General features: G+C 43.8%; 1 protein-coding gene across 1 annotated transcript in view; it reads left to right on the top strand.

Annotated features, from left to right (window-relative positions):
* LOC123786575 (uncharacterized) overlaps positions 1 to 10,298 on the top strand; it is a 211,407-nt gene extending 201,109 nt beyond the window's left edge. Inside the window, exon 5 of the mRNA XM_087868515.1 lies at positions 9,634 to 10,298. The gene's annotated coding sequence lies outside the window, so the exon portion shown is untranslated. The remainder of the gene's footprint in view (positions 1 to 9,633) is intronic.
* The last annotated feature ends 12,080 nt before the right edge of the window (positions 10,299 to 22,378 follow it).

The raw sequence follows: 22,378 nt of genomic DNA, 5'->3' as shown, positions 1-22,378 counted from the left end.
CCACTCTGCACATACCTCAACATCCCTCTGCTTTCAGCTTTCCTACTTCTATTGGTGTGGCATGAAGAAGGCCCAGCTGTCAGCTGCTGGGTACTACTTGTATTCCTGCCTCCATAGGAGCCCAGCTTTTCTACAGAACAGGGAGGGTGGTGTGCCACCCTTCGCTCCACTTCTTAAGGAATGCATTCCCGTTGATTTTGGAACTTGCTATGAGGCATGGAGCTTCTTCATATTGACTTATGTTGGAGATAGGACAAGAGGAAGTGAACAGTCAGGATCTGGCCCTGGACCTCAGCCCTAGAGATCCAACATGGACACCAGGGCCAAGTATACTCTATCTGACACTTGGGAATTTACCATCACCACCACTATCACTACCCCATGACCACTGCTACCACTGGTTAGGGAAAAGGAAAAACAAAAATCTTTTCACAATTAGCTCCTATACATGAACTTGGACACTTGTGAGGTCACCTATTGACCTACCACTACCAGTGACTAATACAATGGTATTTCAAGTAGACTGTAGTTAACTGCATAAGTTTGAGTGGTCACCATATAGTTCCACTAAAATCCCATCAATAATCAGGGCTTTATAAGAGCTCCTGACAAATAATGATCGCTACTATTATGGGTTGAATTGCGCCACCCCAAAATTCACATGTTGAAGTCCTAACACCCAAGAACTGCAGAATGTGACCATATTTGGAAATAGGGTTTTTGCAGATGTAATTAGTTAAGATGAGGTCACTAGGGTAGGCCCTAATCCAATGACTGATATCCTTTAAAAAAAATGAAAATTGGACACAGACACACACATGCAGGGAGAGCACCATGTAAAGAGACATAGGGAAAACATGGCCATCTACAAACCAACAAGAAAGGCCTGAACACCTCCTTCCCTCACAGACTGCAGAAGGAACCAACCCCACAGACATCTTGATTTTGAACTTCTAGCCTCCAGAACTATGAGGCAAAATATTTCTGTTGTTTAAGCCATTCACTTTGTGATACTTTATTACGGCAGAGCCGTAATAAACTAATACATTTACCATCTAAAAATTCTCACTATAAATCATGATCACTAATTTCAGTTAATCCTTAAAACAACCGAGTGAATTAGGTACTTTTATTTATCTTCATTTTCTAAATGAGGACTTTAAGGTTATGAAAGATTAAAAAAATTTGCCCAGGCTATTAAGTTGCAGAGCCAAGATTTGACCTCTGCTGCCTGACTATGAAATCCCTGTTCTTTCCTACACCATCCATCACTGCCTCAGACAGAAGGGATATCCTAATGAATAACACTATCGTGTGTCCCGGGCTTGTGTGAGCTATGCCTGGTTATTTTACTGTTTGTGTGAACACACTCAATTCACTGTTGTCAACACAATGGGCTTCCTGTCATGCCACTCAGGATGTACAACACTTGGAAGCTCCCAGATGGCCATTCAGGAGCCAGGATAGTCAACAGGCCAGTAATGGCTGACAGTTGAGGCCCAGCTGGGAGAAGGAAGCCAGAGGGTGAGGCCAATATTCATGGATCTGACAGGCTCCTTCACAGTTCTACAGAGTGAGTGGCACTGGGCACTAAGAAAAGCCCATGAGAATCTAGGATAAGCAGGAAACAGATGGGCGGTTATGTGAAATTGAGTCCGGAGAGGAACAAGGACAAGACAGGGGCAGAAATGCAAGATCTGAAACCCATAAAGACCAAGAAGGCTTCAATTCAAGGTCAAAAGGACCCCAGGGCTGGTCAGAAGATGGACTGGGGTGTGGCCACAGGAGCCTCTCAGGGAAGATGCTGCCCAAGGTCAGAAGTAACTGTTCTCTGAAGCTGATTCCCGTGGGTCTGACTTTAGTGGGAACAAGGGAGAGAAGAAAAGAGGCTTCTTGCCCAACCACGAGAAAAATAAGTACCGTCATGCAAATGAAGCAAATGGGAAACATCTCATGCAAGGCAGTTCACCTAGCTGTAGACTTAGAGCCATTCTGGCTTTCATTTGGGGTTCCCCTAAGCCCTATTATTTCTAATTCAAGTCTAAGGATCATGAAAGGCCTTTAACATCTCTGGGCACAAAATATATTCCTCTTTTCTCTTCTGATTCCAGGCCCTCACTTCCTACCAGATAATGTACCAACGGGCCCAGCAGATGTACCCCAGCCACTTCCTAAGTGTTTCCTAGCAACTATCAGCTTCCCCAAGTGTCTGGGGCCTCATTTATGAGCTTCTGGGCTCACCAGATGGGACCAAGGCTGGCCTTCAGGAAGTTGGTGTCAGGGGACTTGCTTCCCCTCTGCTCACCCATCTTTACACCATTCTAGGATTTTCTCAAGTGTGCTCACTTACCTTTGGTGGGACACAGATACACATTTTAGTTATCATTAGTTGTATATTCTAATCTTTTTCTAAATAATATTTTATTATGTTATGTTAGTCACCATACAGTATATCCTTAGTTTTTGATGTAATGTTCCATGATTCGTTATTTGCGTATAACACCCAGTGTACCATGCAATATGTGCCCTCCTTAATACCCATCACCAGCCTATCCCAGTTCCCCGCTCCCCTCCCCTCTGAAGCCCTCAGTTTGTTTCCCAGAGTCCATAGTCTCTCACGGTTCATTCCCCCTTCTGTTTATCCCCCCTTCTTTCTTCCCTTCCTTCTCCTACCAATCTTCCTGCTATTTCTTATGTTCCATAAATGAGTGAAACCATATGATAATTGTCTTTCTCTGCTTGAATTATTTCACTTAGCATAATCTGCTCCAGTCCCGTCCGTGTTGCTGCAAATGTTGGGTAATCCTTCTTTCTGATGGTTGAGTAATATTCCAATGTATATATGGACCACATATTCTTTTTTTTTTAATGATTTTTTATTATATTATGTTAGTCACCATACAATACATCCCCGGTTTCCGATGTAAGGCTCGATGATTCATTAGTTGCGTATAACACCCAGTGCACCATGCAATACGTGCCCTCCTTACTACCCATCACCGGTCTATCCCATTCCCCCACCCCCCTCCCCTCTGAGGCCCTCACTTTGTTTCTCATAGTCCATAGTCTCTCATGTTTCATTCCCCCTTCTGATTACCCCCCCTTTCTTTATCCCTTTCTTCCCCTACTGATCATCCTAGTTCTTATGTTCCATAGATGAGAGAAATCATATGATAGTTGTCTTTCTCTGCTTGACTTATTTCACTTAGCATTATCTCCTCCAGTGCCGTCTATGTTGTAGCAAATGTTGATAACTCATTCTTTCTGATACCTGAGTAATATTCCATTGTATATATGGACCACAACTTCTTAATCCAGTCATCTGTTGAAGGGCATCTCAGCTCCTTCCATGATTTAGCTATTGTGGACATTGCTGCTATAAACATTGGGGTGCATATGGCCCTTCTCTTCACTACGTCTGTATCTTTGGGGTAAACACCCAGTAGTGCAATGGCTGGATCATAGGGTAGCTCAATTTTTAACTTTTTAAGGAACCTCCACACTGTTTTCCAGAGTGCTATGCCAACTTGCATTCCCACCAACAATGTAGGAGGGATCCCCTTTCTCCACATCCTCTCCAACAATTGTTGTTTCTTGCCTTGTCTATTTTTGCCATTCTAACTGGCATAAGGTGGTATCTCAGTGTGGTTTTGATTTGAATTTCCCTGATGGCTAATGATTTTGAACATTTTTTCATGTGTCTGTTAGCCATTTGTATGTCTTCATTGGAAAAGTGTCTGTTCATATCTTCTGCCCATTTTTTGATTTGATTATTTGTTTCTCATGTATTGAGTTTGAGAAGTTCTTTGTAGGTCTTGGATGCCAGTCTTTTATCTGTAGTTTCATTTGCAAATATATTCTCCCATTCCGTGGGCTGCCTCTTAGTTTTTTTGACTGTTTGCAGAAGCTTTTTATCTTGATGAAGTCACACAAGTTCATTTTTTCTTTTGCTTCTCTTGCCTTTGGAGATGTGTCATGAAAAAAGTTGCTGTGGCCGATGTCAAAGAGGTTGCTGCCTATGTTCTCCTCTAGGATTTTGATGGATTTCTGTCTCACATCGAGGTCTTTCATTCATTTGGAGTTTATCTTTGCGTATGGTGTGAAAGAGTGGTCAAGTTTCATTCTTTTGCATGTGGCTGTCCAATTTTCCCAGCGTCATTTATTGAAGAGACTGTATTTTTTTCCATTGGATAGTCTTTCCTGCTTTGTCAAAGATTAGTTGACCATAGTTAGAGTCTATTTCTGGGTTCTCTACTCTGTTCCATTGATTTATGTGTCTGTTTTTGTGCTGGTACCATACTGTCTTGATGATTACAGCTTGGTAATATAGCTTGAAGTCAGGCCTTGTGATGCCTCCATTTTGGTTTTCTTTTTCAACATTCCCCTGGGGATTCAGGGTCTTTTCTTTTTACATACAAATCTTAGGATTGTTTGTTCCAGCTCTGTGAAAAATGTTGATGGTATGTTGATAGGGATTGTGTTGAATGTGTGGATTTCTCTGGGCAGCATAGACATTTTCACAATGTTTATTCTTCCAATCCATGAGCATGAAATGTTTTTCCATCTCTTTGTGTCTTCCTTAATTTCTTTCATAAGTGTTCTGTACTTTCTAGACTACAGATCCTTTATCTGTTTGGCTAGGTTTATTCCTAGGTATCTTATGATTTTTGATGCTACTGTAAATGGAATAGATTCCCTAATTTCTCTATGTTACCCTATGACCCAGGCTCGGACTTCTAGTACTATGTTGAACAATAGTGGTGAGAGTGGACACCTCTGTCATGTTCCTGACCTTATGGGAAAAGCTCTCAGTTTTTCCCCATTGAGAACAATATTTTCTGTGGGCTTTTCAGAGATGGATTTTATGATGTTGAGGTATGTTCTCTCTATCTCTATACTTTGAAGAGTTTTAATCAAGTAAGGATGCTGTATTTAGCCAAATGCCTTTTCTGCAACAATTGTGAGGATCATATGGTTCTTTTCTTTTATTAATGTGCTCTATCACATTGATTTGTGAATGTTGAACCACCCTTGCATCTCAGGAATAAATTCCACCTGGTCGTGGTGAATAATTCTTTTAATGTATTATTGGGTCCTATTGGCTAGGATCTTGTTGAAAATTTTGGCATCCATTTCATCAGGGACATTGGTCTGTAATTCTCCTTTTTGATGGGGTTTTTGTCTGGTTTTGGGATCAAGGTAATGCTGGCCTAATGAGAACGAGTTTGGAAGTTTTCCTTCTGTTTCTATTTTTTTGAAACAACTTCAGGAGAATAGGTATTAATTCTTCTTTAAATGTTTGGTTGAATTCCCCTAGGAAGCTATCTGTCCCTGGACTCTTTTTCGGGGGGAGGTTTTTGGTTACTGCTTCAAATTTCCTTGCTGGTTATTGGTCTGTTAAGATTTTCTATCTCTTCCTGTTTCAGTCTTGGTAGTTTATAAGTTTCCAGGAATGCACCCATTTCTTCCAGATTGCCTAATTTGTTGGCATATAGTTGCCAATAATATATTCTAACAATTGTCTGTATTTCCTTGGTACTGTTTGTGATCTCTCCCCTTTCATTCATGATTTTATTAATTTGGGTCCTTTCTCTTCTTTTGGATAAGTCGGTCCAGAAGTTTATCAATCTTACTAATTCTTTCAAAGAACCAGCTTCTAGTTTCATCGATTTGTTCCACTGTTCTTCTGGTTTATATTTCATTGATTTCTGCTCCAATCTTTATTATTTCTTTTTTTTAAAGATTTTATTTATTTATTCGACAGAGATACAGACAGCCAGCGAGAGAGGGAACACAAGCAGGGGGAGTGGGAGAGAAAGAAGCAGGCTCATAGCAGAAGAGCCTGATGTGGGGCTCGATCCCATAACACCGGGATCAAGCCCTGAGCCGAAGGCGGAGGCTTAACCGCTGTGCCACCCAGGAGCCCCCCAATCTTTATTATTTCTCTTCCCCTGCTGGGTTTAGACTGTATTTGCTGTTCTTTATCCAGGTCCTTTAAGTATATGGGTTAGCTTGTGTATTTGGGATTTTTCTAATTTTTTGAGAGAGGCTTGTATTGCTATATACTTCCCTCTTAGGACCGCCTTTGCTGTATCCCATAGGTTTTGAACTGATGTGTTTTCATCCTCTTTAGCTTGCATGAATTGTTTAAGTTCTTTAATTTCCTGATTGCCCTATTCATTCTTTAACAGGATGCTCTTTAACCTCCAAGTGCTTGAGTTCCTTCCAAATTTCTTCTTGTGTTTGAGTTCCAGTTTTAAAGCATTGTGGTCCAAAAGTATGCAGAGAATAATCTCAATCTTTCGGTATCAGTTGAGACCTGATTTGTGACCCAGTATCTGATCTATTCTGGAGAAAGTTCCATGTGCATTCGAGAAGAATGAGCATTCTGTTGATTTAGGATGGAATGTTCTGAATATATCTGCGAAGTCCATCTGGTCCAGTGTGTCATTCAAAGCCCTTGTTTCTTTGTTGATCTTCTGTGTAGATGATCTGTTCGTTGCTCTGAGAGGGGTGTTGAAGTCCTCTACCATTAATGTATTATTATCAATATGTTTCTTTACTTTGGTTATTAAGTGGTTTATATAATTGGTTGCTCCCAGGTGGGGCCACAGATATTTACCCCTTTGTTAGATCTTCTTGTTGGATAGACCCTTTACATATGATGTAGTGTCCATCTCCATCCCTTACTACAGTCTTTCATTTAAAATCTAATATGTCTGATATGAGGATTGTTACTCCAGCTTTCTTTAGAGGTCCATTAGGATGATAAATTTTTCTTCACCCCTTCACTTTCAATCTAGAAGTGTCTTTAGGTCTAAAATGAGTCTGTTGTAGACAGTATAAGGATGGGTCTTGCTTTTTTATACAATCTGATACCCTGTGTCTTTTGGTTTGAGCATTTAGCCCATTTACATTCAGAGTTTGAAAGATATGAATTAGTGCCATTGTATTGCCTGTAAAGTCCTTGTTTCTGTAGATTGTCTCTGTTACTTTCTGGTCTATATTACTCTTGAGGCCTCTCTTCACTTACAGAATCCCCCTTAAGATTCCTTGCAGGTCTGGCTTGGTGGTCACATAATCTTTCAGTTTCTGTCTGTCCTGGAGGCTCTTTGTCTCTCCTTCCATTCTGAATGACAGCCTTGCTGGATAAACTATTCATGGCTGCATGTTCTTCTCATTTAGTACCCTGAATATACCTTGCCAGCCCTCTCTTGCCTGCCGGGTTTCTGTGGATAGGTCTGATGTTATTCTGATGTTCCTCCCTCCATACATAAGGAGCCTCCTCTCCCTCGCTGCTCTCAGGACGGCTTCTTTGGCTGTAAGATTTGCAAGCTTCACTATTTTATGTTGGGGTGTTGATCTATTTTTATTGATTTTGGGAGGGGTCCTCTTTGGCTCTTTGACTTGAATGCTTGTTTCTTTCCCCAGATTAGGGAAATTCTCAGCTATAATTTGCTCAAATATACCTTCTAGCCCTCTCTTTCTCTTCACCCTCTCTGGGATCCCAGTAATTCTGACATTGGTTTGTTTCAAGGGGTCATTAAATTCTTGTAGCCTTTTTTCATGGGGTATGAGTTGTCTTTCTCTCTTTTCCTCAACTTCCTTCCTTTCCATCAGTCTGTCCTCTAGATCACTTACTCTCTCCTTTGCCTCATTGACACTAGCTCGTAGAGCATCCAGTTTAGAATGCATCTCATTCATAGCATTTTTAAGTACAGCCTGATTAGATCTCATTTCCACCCTTAGAGATTCTGTATTGTTGTGCTCTTTTCAAGCCTAGCTATTAATTTTATAATTAGTATCCAGAATTCTATCTCTGACATCTTACTTATATCCATATCGATTAGCTCTGTGGCAGAAAACATCACCTCTAGTTCTTTCCTTTGTTGTGAATTCTTCCTTTTAGTCATTCTGCCCAGGGAAGGATGGGTGAGCGAATGAAGAGTCCAAAATACCACCCACAACCCAAGCAGAATGCACCCTAGAAAAAAAATCTGAATTGGTTGGAAGCCACCCCAGAAAAACAAACAAAGGTAAAGTGAAACAAAACAATAAAAAAAAAGGTGGAGGAGGAGAGACTATAATCTCACTGGGTGGATAAAGCAGGGTGATCCACTTGTTCCTGATTGAATTTTGGTCTGTGTTTAGAAGACACTACATCCCAAAATTGCAAAGAAAGCAAAACATATATATATATAATCGAATAGAGTGAAAAAAGGACTAGAATCAAGCATATATCTATAAAATGTAGGTGTGAAATAATAAAAGTTAAAAAGAGACTTAAAAACATAAGTTGGCAAAATAAGAATATAATTGAAATGGGAATAAGGTAAAAAAAACAAGAACGAAATGGAAAATTTTAGACTGATGGATAAATGAGTTGTGAGGAAGCACCTGGAGCTCAATATACTATTTTCCCCTGGTGCTGGAGTTTTACAGTGCTGTGAAATCCATAAGCTTGTCTTTCACCTGTTCATCCAGTCCACCTTCTGGGGGAGGGGCCTGCTGTGCTGCTTCTCAGGTGTCTTTGCCTCAGCGGAGTTGCCCCACCCCTTGTCAGGGGTATGGGCTCAAGGTGAGCTGGTCATCTGTGTGGCTTTTGTTCCCTGGAAGCTTTCCACCATTCTGAGGGTCAGAGCAAAAACAGCTGTGCCTGGATCTCTGGCTTAGAGCTGCAAGATCCTGGTCCCCCCTCTTCAATAAACCCTCCAGGTCAAAGGGTCTCCACTTCTGTGTGCACCAAAGGTGGCAGACTCCCATGGTTTGTGTCCACTGCAATCTTCCCCAGGGGAGTCCCAGGGACCCATGGCCATCACTGCACTTTGTGTCTTTGGGACTGTGAGTGGTTGTGGGCTCACGTGTGCACCCTGCTGCGCAGCCATTTTGCCTCTCCCAGAGGATGGTAAACAGTCTGCAAGTTCCAGTCCTTTTCAGAGTGGTCAGGCAGAGAGTGGTCTCCCTACTGGCCCATCTTGCAGTTTATGGTGACCAAAACTGAGAGTCCCTTCTGGGCTCGCTGACCATAACCAGCTTCTCTGCTTCACTTTTTGGGCATTGTATTTGTTCAGGCACCCCTGTTCTTTCTGTATCTCCTGGGATCCTGAGACTACAATGGTCCACCTAGAATTCTGCCCTTTTCATCCCCCGAGCCCCTTTCAGAAAGGGATATTTCTCACCAGAGCAGATTTCTAAGGGTTCTGATTTGTGCTCTGTTGTTATATCACTTAATGGTAGCCAGCTTATGGAGACTCCCTCCCACTTCTGTTTATCTCCCAATATCTCCCTGCAGATTTATGACTCTGCACATCCTATCTTGCAAAAAAAAAAAAAAAAACAAAAACCGTCGCTTTTCTGCTTGTAGAGATCCAGACACATATGCTTACATCCCAGGCTGATTTTGTGGGTATTCAGAATGACTTGATAGATATCAAGCTAAATTCAAGTGACCAGATGAAATGAGGTCCCCTATTCTTCCGCCATCTTGTCTCCCTCTCCACTGTTATGTTTAGAGTCCCTTTTACCATGTGAGGTCACAGCCACTGATTTTGGGGGTTAGGATGTTCACACTTTGGGAGACCATTATTCTGCTACCACATTTCTAATTTTTTTAATTTATACCTTCTTTCACAGCTGTGCCCTGAGAGACATGCGCAAAGAGGAGAGGTCATCTATTTGGGCCACCAGGATCTGAGGAATCCAAATGAGAGACCACCTGACCTTTGTTGTTGTTATAAGAGCCCCACTATTAGTCATCTCCCTTCTATTCCTTTCCAGAATTTGTATTCTAAGTGCCCTTATCTGATTTGTCTCTTCTCATTTAGAGTCCATCAGGCTACACATGGTCTTGTCTATGCAGCCACAAATGGAGACAGCCCCTACCGACTTCTACCGGGGACCTTTGGACAGATCTCTGGGGATGAAACCCTGACTATGATCCTTCAACAAGGCCCCCGACCAGCAGGAAGCAGTTAGACCAGTCATTGCCCCCTTTCTTACCGGCAGTTAGGGTTACTTCTTCAGAGGGGGGAAGTTAGGAGTTAGTTGGACAGTTAGGTAGTCAGGGTCAGGGTCCCCAACAAGAAAATATGGAGTCAGAACAGTTAAAATAAAATAGCACTGATATCCTGTTCCGCAGCTTAGACAGGACAACCCTGACATTCTGCTCTGCAGCCTTTGCAGGAATTACTTCTGCAAAACATTCTAAAATAAGACTATTAACCACAAAAGCACTTGTCCATATCACGGACAAGGGGCAGTTAAGATCTAAGCCCCCAGATGTCAGAAAAAAAAGAAAACCATCAGCATGTGGACATGAACCTAATAGGTACACAGATATGTGACCAAAGCCCTGATTGGGATGACTCAGCACACCTTGCTTGCTTAAGAAAGTTCCACAAAAGAGCTTATAAAAACCCCTAAACTTAGAAACTCTGGGTGCAGCCCACTTGGGTCCCCTCCCTCTCCAGGAGCTTTATACTCTTGCTCAATAAACTTTGCTTTGCTGCCCACCACCCTTCGTCTTGTCTACCTCTTCATTCTTGGAAGCAGCATGACCAAGAACCCAGGCACTGAGGGGACACAAATCCTGTAACACCACAATGGTGAACATTCAACATCATGAAAGGATTTGTAGATTTATCAGAGATTGTCGGTTTAAATATAGACTAGACAATCATTTGGCAGTGCTGTTATTTCACTCAACAAGCTTTTACTGAGGACCTAAGCTGGACTGTCTTCTAAGACTATGTAAAACCAATGTACTGGTTTTTTTCTAGTCATAGACAAATAAATGACAGCAATATGATGTATAATACAATGTTCATTAGACATACTCATATCTGTGTGTGACCAAAAAAATCTAAATAAATGTATTTCTTGAGGAATAAATAATAAAGAATAATAAAAAAAGTGAAGGGTCAATGTATTGATACCCTTGTTAAGGAACCTGGATAGAACTTCAGATGGTCTCTATCCAACTCCATATCTTTCTCTTCCCTTTGATGGTGACTTTGTTATAATCTGCGTTTTGATATCATTTTAGTTGTGACTATAATTTTTGACTTTAGCCTTACCACCCATATGTGGGTTCATAAATAACTGTTTGTTTGTCCTGTGTTTGAACTTATATAGGGAGATCTAGTCCTTTGTAACTTGCATCATTTCCTCAGCACTTCTGTGTGAGAAATATTGTTTCAGTGTAAGGCGGCAGCAGGGCACGTGGCCTGGGGTGCGAAATGTTAGTAGCAGCTCTTTCCCTCTCTCTTCAGGAGACCCAGAGTCCAGTGTCTTTGCCAGTTCTCCCTGTAACTCCAGGACGGAATCTAACTGGTATGGGAATAACTGAGAAAATTCAAATGGAAGAAGGTGTGTAGCAGGAAGTAGGTGAGCTCTTCAGGCTAAATATGATAAATGAAGCTGGAACTTACCAATCTATGAGAAATGGCTACAACCACCCAATAACTTCCTTCCTTTTTTATGTGGTGGTGATTTTAACTATCCTGGTAAAGACAAAACCATTTGGAACTGAAATGCAAAGACTAGTTGACTTTAAGTCAACCATGTATGTTTTATTAAAAAGAGATAACTTTGAAAAATTGTTTTAGCACATCATTAAAACCTGTGGATATAACCTGAAGCGTGTTTTAGAGGATTTGGGATTTTTGTTACCCTTCACCACATTAGAAGTTTGGTAGAATTTGGTTGTCCTCCTCTGTATTCATGCTAAAGATTAGAATGTGCCTAATTATTAGCTCCATGACCCCATAGCAGTTGGTTATGGATGAAATTAAAGTAAGAATTTATTAGGTTAACTGGGTGGTGTAGTTGGTTAAATATCCCTCTCCTGGTTTCACCTCAGGTCATGATCTCAGGGTCATGAGATGGAGCCCTGCCTAGGTTTGGGTGCTCAGTGCAGAGTCAGCTTGAGACTCTCCCTCCCTCTTCCTGCCCCTCCTGCTTGTGCTCTCTCTCTTCTCTCTAAAATAAATAAATCTTTTTTGGAAATAAGAATTTATTCACATATTTACATTTAAAATTAAGGAACTGATTGCACTCTTACTTATCTATATGTAAATATTTGGGCACTTGTGAGGACAAAATCTTAAGTGTTTTGTAAAACCTCTGGGTCATTCACAGATGAGACTAAGGTAGCTGGGGACTTGTAGGAAGCTAGTTGTCCACTGTCCACAATATGAAAAGATAAAAGAGACAGATGAGGTCTCCTCTGGCTTGTCCTTGATCCTCATTCTCCCTGAGGATGGCCATCTCTGGACAGCTCAGTGGCAGGGACTCATTCACAGTGTGGGGCATCTGTTCCCCAGAGACGTCAGCCAGGGAAACGGATTTGGTTCTCTGTGCCAGCCCAGCCACAGCTGAGGTCACAGCCCCCTCTCGTGGGCTTATAAGGGGCTCACTGTCACCAGGCAGATCATTGTATTTGGGAAACTACCGTGAGAGTTTGCAATTGCCTTCATCTCCAACTTCCTGGAGGCAAAGTGCAGATCTCTGGTACCATGTGAAGTCATCATGAGAAGGTGTCCTTTTGCTTAAGAAAAACATGGGTGGGGCTTCTGGGTAGCTCATCCAGTTAAGCGTCTGCCTTCAGCTCAGGTAATGATCCCAGGATCCTGGGATCAAGCCTGGCATTGGGCTCCCTGCTCAGCGGGAAAGGAGGTAGGGAAATAGCTTAGAACCCACAGAGAATGTGAATAAAGGGGAGTGAAATGGAACTCAGTCTGTGTGTTGCTTTAGGAATTGGAAGTTAGTTTCTTCTCAATTGTGATTGTTCTTGAAATGGAAAAGCTGTATTGGTTTTTTTTAAAACTTTATTTTTTATTTTTTTCTAATAATAATTTTTTATTATGTTATGTTAGTCACCATACAGTACATCCTTAGTTTTTGATGTAGTGTTCCATGATTCATTATTTGGGTATAACACCCAGTGCTCCATGCAATATGTGCCCTCCTTAATACTCATCACCGGCCTATCCCAATCCCCCACCCCCCTCCCCTCTGAAGTCCTCAGTTTATTTCCCAGAGTCAATAGTCTCTCATGGTTCATTCCCCCTTCTGTTTATGGTCCATTGTCTAAAGGGACAGACAGTGGAAGTTAATCAAATATAAGAACAAAACTTAATTGTTCATTATAGATGCCGCCAAGTAGTTCCCAGACATTTCATTCTACTGTAGTAATTCATTATACCTGTGCAGGTGCACGTGGAAGATAATTTATGATGTATAGTGGTAACTTTGCTGCATATCCTAAAGGTCAGAGAGGGACTCTCAATGGAAATTCTCAACCTTTTCTATATCAGGGCTCACACACAACGGTACTTTATTTGTGAAGAGCATTATAATAACTTAGACAGGAGTTGAGCCTTAAGTCAGAGTTCTGCCTGCCCCAGCCACACCTGGCAGACTTGGCCTATGGTCCCCCCCCCCCCCAGCTGTCCTTTCTGGTGGCCCTGAGCTAAGGGGGTCAACATGGCCGTATGGAAATTAGTAGCTCCCCAATCTTAGTGATGACGTTGCTATTGTATTGTCCTCACCAGTCCAACAACATGATTTCTGAGTGAAATATGACACAATAGCGACTTCTTGGCCTTCCTTCAGGTTTGAAAATCATCTTGTGAGTCATCTATTAGAAATATGGATTCAACATGTGTTCTTTCTTCTGGAAAAGAAATAGACCCAATAGTAATTATGGCTTCCTGAGCACCTGTTCTTGAGAGACATCATACTGGCTCTTTGCAGCATCTCCCTCTTAAACTTCTCAGCTAGGATGTAGATATTATTAGGCCCCTTTTCAGATGGTTAGACAGGGACTCAGACGATACGAGTCACAGAGGATTTTAGTGTCAGAAACCTAAGTGGGATCCCCAAATTGACTCCAAATCCCTTGTTCTTCCATACAGGGTACTATTTCTGTCTTATCTCTGGTCTTCTCGATCTGAAAACCTAACAAGTATCAGGATTTTCTTGTCATGTGGCCAACTGGAACGAATTCAGCTAGCCTTTTCACCTCTGCCCATGGGGATCATGAAGAGAATTATCTCAGTGGAGGACCTCTGGGTGAGATACTCAAAGATCCCTAGGAATAGAGACAGTATAATATTTTTTTTGGTATTAAAGTTACTGAAACCAAGTATCTTTTTTAGTTGATTCAGGCTCTGGTATGTTCAGAGTGTGCCGTAGGACAGGTCTGAAATAGTATTTAAAAACACTCAGCTCAGCCTCTTCTACAAAGTGAGCCAATGCTTATAAACATGGCTAAAATATTCCCTTACCTATGATTATTTACTTCCCAGCCATCGCAGTGTTTATATGGTATGACTGTGACTTACATTAGTCAACATTTGCAAAGAAAGAGCTTAGTGCCTCCAGGGGGCACTTCATGTTGAAATTAGTTTGTGACAATGAGCTACTGTGTTTTATTCTGTAGTCCGAGGGAATGGTGCCAGCCATCTCTAAGGTGTCTAGCAGTTCTACGATTCTGATTTTAAGTGGTCTGTGTGCTTCAGAGATTTGGGCAGGAGAAGGGCAGGAGTCCAGAGACTGTGAACACTTCTGTTACCTGTGCTGACCATGGAGCAGGTAGCCTTCTGTAGGCATCATTTTGATTTCTTGGTACTCTTGTGAAAGGTGCTTTTGTCTCGAATTCCTCCATTTAATAGTAATTATAATGATAAAAGTAATTTTCATTTTATATCATCTGTGGGCCCTGATCCTGGGCTCCCAGGGAAGCTATCCTTTAACATTTTACCAAGCTCAAAATGACTGGGCAAAACCTCAAAGCATGGGACCTATTTCTGCCCCAAGCACATGTTGGACATCTGCTTCGAGAAGAAAAAAATAACCAAAAATGCCAACAGAAAGATAAGAAAAAATAAAGAACCTCTCTGGCTCCCTTAAGATTAAAGTCATACTGACTTGCACATACTGAAAACATAAGAAAAAGTCTGTCACTTTCTGGAATCTTCTTCCTCATCATGATGTGTAACTCTGTACGTAAAACAAAGCAGAACAAATATGTAACCCTGCCCCAAATGTTCCTTCCCCGGAGCACTCCCTTCTTTGTGAAGATTGTGTCTCCCAGGCAGCTGTCCTGACTTGGGTTTGAATAAAACGCTCTTCCTTTCTCTCTAAAATGTTTTAAAAAGGTCGTTCATGTAGTGTCGACAATAACAATGTTTTCTATTTAAGTGAAAAATAAATGTTTCTGGTTCACAACAGCAACAGCACAGAAGGGCAGCTGTTCTCTATCCTGGATGCTTTCCTGTAGAACCAAGCATGTGTATATAGATACCAGCATAAATGGGCTCATCCTAGAAGGACGCTTTGAAAGTCTGAGAAGCACTATCCACTTCATGGGTGAGACCAGAAGGTGAAGCTCTTCCCAATTAGAGCATTCCTTTTTGGGTCTTAAAGTTGCCTTGGAAATGTGTGAAACCACTGCATTTTCTAAAGCCCAATCCTTGGAGGGTCTGAGAGCAGCTGACCTTGCCAGGAACCAGGCACACCCCAGCAGGGAGGGCTGGTGCAGAAAGGGAAGGGGCAGGGCTCTGAGGGTGGTCTGCAGCTAGAGGGGTCTCCGGAAGGGGCCAGGTGTGTGTGAGGGGCCCGGCCCACGACTGTGCCAGGTGTTGGGTAGAGAAGGCGCCTCTTGGACCCCCTGCATTTGCAGGGTTGCCGGCTGTGAGGGCGGGTTGCCGGCATCCAAGGGGCTGGGGCACCACCCTCCCCGACCAATCACTGTGTGGGGGTGGAGCTACATCTCTGCGGGTGGTCCAGGAGTTTCAGGTGGTTGCAGACCTGGGGCAGAAGAAGGGGCGCTGGGAGAGAGTTGCCCTGCGGAGTTCAGGCTGGTGAGTGAGTGCTGTGCGCCAGGGTGGGGGTCGGGGGGGGGGTAGGGTGAGCCCCGGGTAGGAGGCGGGGTTCTGGAAGGGTGCATGGAGAGGGTTCATCGTGGGGACTCAGGTGAGTTTTCTTTTTCCCTTTAAAGTCTCCTCTGCCTGATGTCCATCAACTGGCCGTATTCCCCAGACCCATGAACTCCAGGGCACCCGCTCACCTGAGCTTTTGTGGGATGGGTTGCAGAATGTCAGGGTTTCCCGTGTTCCCCGGGAAGAGTGCGGGTAAGGACCGCGCACAGTCCCCATCTTCAGTGGAGTGTCCCCTGGTTCCCTGACACAGTGCAGGTGATGGACCTTGAGCAGTACCCCGAGTTCAACAGGGTGTTCCCTGTTCCCCCAGGCATACGTGTGGTGCTAACAAGCCCCGGAGCTGTCCCCCAACTTCAGCATATGCCCCGTGTGCCCTCGGGTTAGTGGTAATTGGCTGTTAGAATCGTGCTGGAAAATCCTCCAGGTGGGGGCCTGGAGGCGGGCGTAAACCAGACCCCACTCTAGTTGCATTTGGAACAGACGAATTGAGGGTTTCTTTAGAAGAGTAATTACGCTTTCCAGAAAAGGCAAGGTCATTGGTCTATTTAGAATGAAGATAATTACTGCTAAACAACAAGTATGTGTTGCCCCTTCTCCCAGAAACTGAAGCAGGTGTGCAGGCTATAGGTCCGAGGTACCTTCTTCTCCCCAGCTGACAGCACTTCTCTGCTCTGGTTCCAGAAGACCCGAGGTCAGCATCTGAGTCAGTGAGGCAGCTTGTCACAGGACGCCAGCGTCCAGAGAAAGCAGCAGGTACGTTTGACTTGATGTCATATCCCTGTGAGGACTGGAGGGAAAACCTCTCATTATCCCACAACCTCCTGGGCTTTTCTCTAGTTGAGCCACAAAGTAAAACTTAAGTAGCTGTCAGCATTCTGGATTAGGTGCAAGAGGTACATAGTTTCCCTTCATGTAGAACTTTGCAGGGGATCACAATTTCTTTGTCCATTTGTTGCTTACAAATGTATTTTGAACATCTGTTTCCTAGGAACCCTCTTTTATTAGAAAGGGAAGGTGAGATTCACTCTGTGTGTGTTTGTAATGTCTAATTTGTTCCTTCATCTAACAGTGTTTATTCAATTGGGCCTAGGATATGGTTGAGTGGCCAGCATCTAGAGTTAGGTGGCTTTTTTTTCCATCAGATACAGACTTGGATGATGTCATTTGACAAAGGTGATGTTTCATCATTGATTAATCTTTTCATCAGAAGAATTAAAATTAGGGTGGAGGGAAAATTCAAAATTTTCCAAAGCAGCCTGTTCCTGTTTAAAAGTTGAGCTTGACTTTCTAGTTTTACTAAAGGTATTATCTCGATGTTTTGAGGTGCCACATTCTCTCTGTAGTTTCTTTGGTGGTGCATTCAGAAGGAGAGTCTGGGAATTCTTTGGATAGATGCATGTTGGTGGTTTCAAGGGGCTTGGTGTCAAGAGTCCTGGGGTGAATTCTGCAACTGTTTGCCTGACCCTGGGTGTATATCAGAGTTTTTGTTTCCTCTTATGAAATTGCTGGCAGATAATGTTGTGCTTAAAGGGGAACCCTCCCATCCTGTTGGTGGGAATGCACACTGGTGCAGCCACTCTGGAAAACAGTGTGGGGGTTCCTCAAAAAGTTAAACATTGAACAACCATATGATCCAGCAATTGCTCTCCTAGGTATTTACCCAGAGGATACAAAAATGCAGATTCGAAGGGGGTACATGCACCGTGATGTTTATAGCAGCAATGTCCACAATAGCCAAACTATGGAGAGAATCCCAAAGTCCATGCACTGATGAATGGATAAAGTAGATGTGGGATACATATATATAATGGAATATGACCCAGTTTCAAAAAGAGTGAAATCTTAGCATTTGCAAGGATGTGGATGGATCTAGAGTGTACTAAGCTAAGCAACATCAGTGAGGAAAGACAAATATCCTATGATCTTACTCATGTGGAATTTCAGAAAGAAAACAGATGAACAGAGTTGGAGGGGGGGAATGAGAAAGTCAAACAAGAAAACAGACTCAATCTTGGAGAACAAACTGAGGGTTGCTGCAGGGCAGGTGCACGGGGGGAAGAGTTAAATGGGTGCAGGGTATTAAGGAGGGCACTTGTGATGAGCACCAGGTATTGTATGCAGATGAGGAATCACTAAATCCTACCCCTGAAGTGAATGTTACATTGTATGTGAACTAACTGGAATTTTAGTAAAAGAAGAAAGGAGAAAGTGTTCCGCTTCCTGAAGAGTGAGGTAAAAATGTAGTGATTTGGGCTGTACTATTCTGTAGATGATAGTTGTAAAACACCCTGTTGTAGGATACACTAGTTTCTTATCGCATAAGGATTCCTCAGAAAGCTGCAATGAAAGATCCAGATCTCAGAGCACGTTCATGTTCCACTGATATGTACCAGTTTGCACAGGTAGGAAGGAAGGTGCAGAGAAATGCAACAGAAGGGGAAAGTAGGTGTGAACCTTTCATTAGTTAGCGTTATTGCTTTCTCATGAAAGCCTTGAGCCAGTGTGATTTTGGAAGAAGAGGGGGAATCCTGGAGCTTTGCAGGAGACGGGGGAGTTCCAGGTCTGGGTAGAGGTGACAGGGGTCCCAGAGGAGAGCTGAGTGCATTCTGCAGCAGGGTGTGGGCAGGGCGGGCTCCAGGGGTGGCTGTTGGTCTCCTGTGTGACAGTTGTGACAGGTGAGGGATGAGAGCAGGTTCCTGGCTGAGGACAAGTGAGGCACAGGTGGAGAGCTGGCTGAGCCCCTTCTTCTGGGCCACCAGCCTCACCAAACACACACAGCCTCATCTTCTGTCCCTGTCACTCCAGTTCAGACTGTCAGAGTCGCCAGGCCGAGATGTTTGGTGATGCTTCTTTCCTTGCATGCGTGTGAAGTTTCAAACCTGAGATGATGGACATGGCGGGTCCTCAGAACATCTGTTACTCTTTTATTTCCTGCTCTACTTTTGATCAGTGAAGTGAATCGGACCTGCTAGTGGAAGGAGCTATCTGTGCGTTTTTATTTCCAGGTTAATTAAACAATGGGAAAACAGTCTTCTGAAATAGTAAAGGAATCCTTTGTGGGTGTTCGTGTTTTTCTCTTCTGTGAGCCACACTCCAATATGAGAAATTATTTGTTAAAGTAAAACAGCCTCAGAGCTGTCACAGGGTTTGGTGGCCTTTGTGAGAGGGAGAAAGGGAGAAGGAGTGTGGGTTCTCTAGGATCTCGGGGAGTGCCACATTGTGCTCCCGAAGGAAATCGAGCCCCCTGTCAGCCTTCCCGGGGCAGGGGTGGTGGGTGGGTGCTGCTTACCTGGAGGCCCATCCTGGGCTCTGGAAGCTTGACCTGGTGAGTCACTTGCGACTTGAGCTGGGGAATTGATGAAGAAACAGAATGAATGCTGGACTGTATCCTTTGGACTCAGACAACTATGTGTAGCAAAGGAACTCTTCACCCATGAGGCGTGTTGGGATCACTGAGGGTGTGGGGTTTACTTCATGGGCTGAGGTTGTGTGTTCATCCTTATCTGGACCAGAGTCATGTTGTCTGTCTGTGGAGATCCTGACCCTTAGGTGACCGTGTCATTATTATTGTTCTTTTCAGAAAGCAATATAGACATTGACTTTGAGATACACATAGCAAAAGGAACAACACAAGGTCAAATATATACGTGATGATTGAACTTGAGGTATCTCTCATTGGTGTGGGTCTTGTAGGGCTGCCCGAATGAGGAAGACCAAGGAATTCTATGTGGATAGAAGTGTGCTGTGCACAGGGAGTGTTTTATTCCATCAGTTAACTTCTCTCTCTGAAGGGAAAATACAGTGGTGTCTGGAGCTGGGTTTCTGATTGGAAGGACTGGGAGGCCAGTGAATCGAAGAGCAGTGTTCATGCTGGCATGGTGCTCAGTGCCCAGTGAGCGAAGGTTGGAAGCTCGGACTCGGAAGCGTTGGTGTTCAGGGAGGACGTTGTCCGAGTTTGCAGCACATCGAGTCACTTGGCTGGTCTGCCTAATCGGACCAGTCTCTGCCTTTCTAAGGGCAGCTTGAAAGTGGCTTGCAACCCTAGGGCATTTGCGGAGTGGTCTGCATGGGACCCCTGTGTGGGCCAGTGTAGACACGACCCAGGAAATTCCAGAGCTAATGATGAGGCTTTTCTGAGGCTGGAGATTGCTTCTCTGTGAGAAGGATTGAGCTGGAGTGCAAAGAAGTCTCTGGGTCTTAGGACTCACTGAGTGGGTGCGAGCCTGGCAGGGTAGTCAGATCAGATAGCTGGGGGGTTGTGACGTCATGGTCTTGGACCATCGCTCTTGATGGGCAGGCCAGCTTGCTACAAGAATCGGGACTGGGGTCTCTTCCCCCCAGCCCCACCCCCACCACCCACCCGGGCAGCACTCAGGCTGCATATGTGATAAGACAGTTGGTTCCTGATTGGTTCTCAAGCCCTCGGCTCAGCAGGGTGGTCAGTGGGAAGCAGCCCCCAGGCAGCATTATGGATTCTTGCCCAGTGTGCCACCCATTTCCTCGGAGGACACACAGCTGAGTTCAGCCAGCAGAAGTACTTCCTCCAGAGCCACACCCCTGAGAAATCCTCTCCACGTTGCTGTGTGGAAGAGGTCAGTGTTCCCTTGGACCTGAAATCTCCGCTCCTGCCATTAGGTTCTGAGGCCACACAGGCCACCAGTCTCCGTGAAGGTCCAGTTCCGCGAGGGGCCGATGTACGGGACTGAGCCTGAGCTGGGCGGCCTGCTGATGCTGCTGCAGGCTCCTTCCTGAACACCGGTTTGTGAGGACGTCACAGGAAAGAGGGACAGGAGCACCACTCTGCCTGAGCACAGGAGGATTCTGGACACCAATCCCAGGTGGTTGGTGCAGGGAGGAGAAATGTCTGTTTCCCAGGACCTCAGCCAGAGGGAGATTTGGACCCTGGGATGTGTCTCTGCTCAGCTTTCTTGGATGAGCACCTCAGGCAAGAGGAGGAAGCATGTGTGCTCCTGTCATCGAGGAAGGTGTCTGGTTTCAGGTTTCGAGTGCAGGTGAATTCCTCGTATGGCTCCCTTTCATGATGGTGTTCAGGGTGCAGTAGGTGGACCCCCATGTCCCAGGCATCCTGGCTGTGAAACAGCCTGGGGCACCTTTTCCCCTGGGGATTTGGAGCATGACATTGGGGGGAGTCGGTGGTTAAGCGAACAGTTTTTGCCTCAGTTTCTTGCTTGCTGAGATGGACTGGAGACATTTGATAAGTGCTATGGAAATATAAAACAGGAGACAGACAAGGGGAAGTGGGGGTGGTGTTTGCTATTCACATAAGGGCCAGGTGGGACTTCACTAAGAAGGTATTACCTGAGTCAAGATATAAAGAAGGTGAATGATATCACATCAAGAGCATTTTTAAATAATTTTTTATTATGTTAGTCACTGTACAGTACATCCTTATTTTTTGATGTAGTGTTCCATGATTCATTATTTGCGTATAACACCCAGTGCTCCATGCAATACCTTCCCTCCTTAATACCCATCACCAGCCCAGCCCAAATCCCCCACCTCCCTCCCCCTGAGGCCCTCAGTTTGTTTCCCAGAGTCCATAGTCTCTGGTGGTTCATTCCCTCTTCTGTTTACCCCCTCTTCATTCTTCCCTTCCTTCTCCTACCGAACTTCTTATTTCTTATGTTTCATAAATGAGTGAAACCATACGATAATTGTCTTTCTCTGCTTGACCTATTTCACTTTGCATAATCTCTTCCAGTCCCGTCCATGTTGCTGCAAATGTTGGGTAATCGTTCTCTCTGATGGCTGAGTAATATTCTATTGTGCATATGGACCACATCTTCTTAATCCATTTGTCTGTTGAAGGGCATCTCGGCTCCTTCCACAATTTAGCTATTGTAGACAATGCTGCTAGGAACAGTGGGGTGCCTATGGCCCTTCTCTTCACTACGTCTGTATCTTTGGGGTAAATACCCAGTAGTGCAATGGCTGGATCACAGAGTAGCTCTATTTTTGACTTTTTAAGGGACCTCCACACTGTTTTCCAGAGTGGCGGTACCAACTTGCATTCCCACCAACAATGGAAGAGGGTTCCCCTTTCTCCACATCCTCTCCAACATTTGTCATTTCTTGTTTTGTCCATTTTTGCCATTCTAACTGGTGTAAGATGGTATCTCAATGTGGTTTCAATTTGATTTTCCTTGTTGGCTGATGATTTTGAACAGTTTTTCATGTGTTTGTTAGCCATTTGTATGGCTTCATTGGAAAAGTGTCTGTTCATATCTTCTGCCCATTTTTTTATTTGATTATTTGTTTCTCGTGTATTGAGTTTGAGAAGTTCTTTGTAGATCTTGGATACCAGTCTTTTATCTGTAGTGTCATTTGCAAATATATTCTCCCATTCCATGGGCTGCCTCTTAGTTTTTTTGATGTTTCCTTGGCTGTGCAGAAGCTTTTTATCTTGATGAAGT

Source organism: Ursus americanus, chromosome 16 (genome assembly GCF_024610735.1).
Source record: "Ursus americanus isolate L20-20 chromosome 16, mUrsAme1.1.p, whole genome shotgun sequence".
In the NCBI taxonomy this organism is placed as follows: Eukaryota; Metazoa; Chordata; class Mammalia; order Carnivora; family Ursidae; genus Ursus; species Ursus americanus.
Note: the sequence above shows the minus strand (reverse complement) of the source record. Positions and strands in the feature narration are given on the sequence as shown.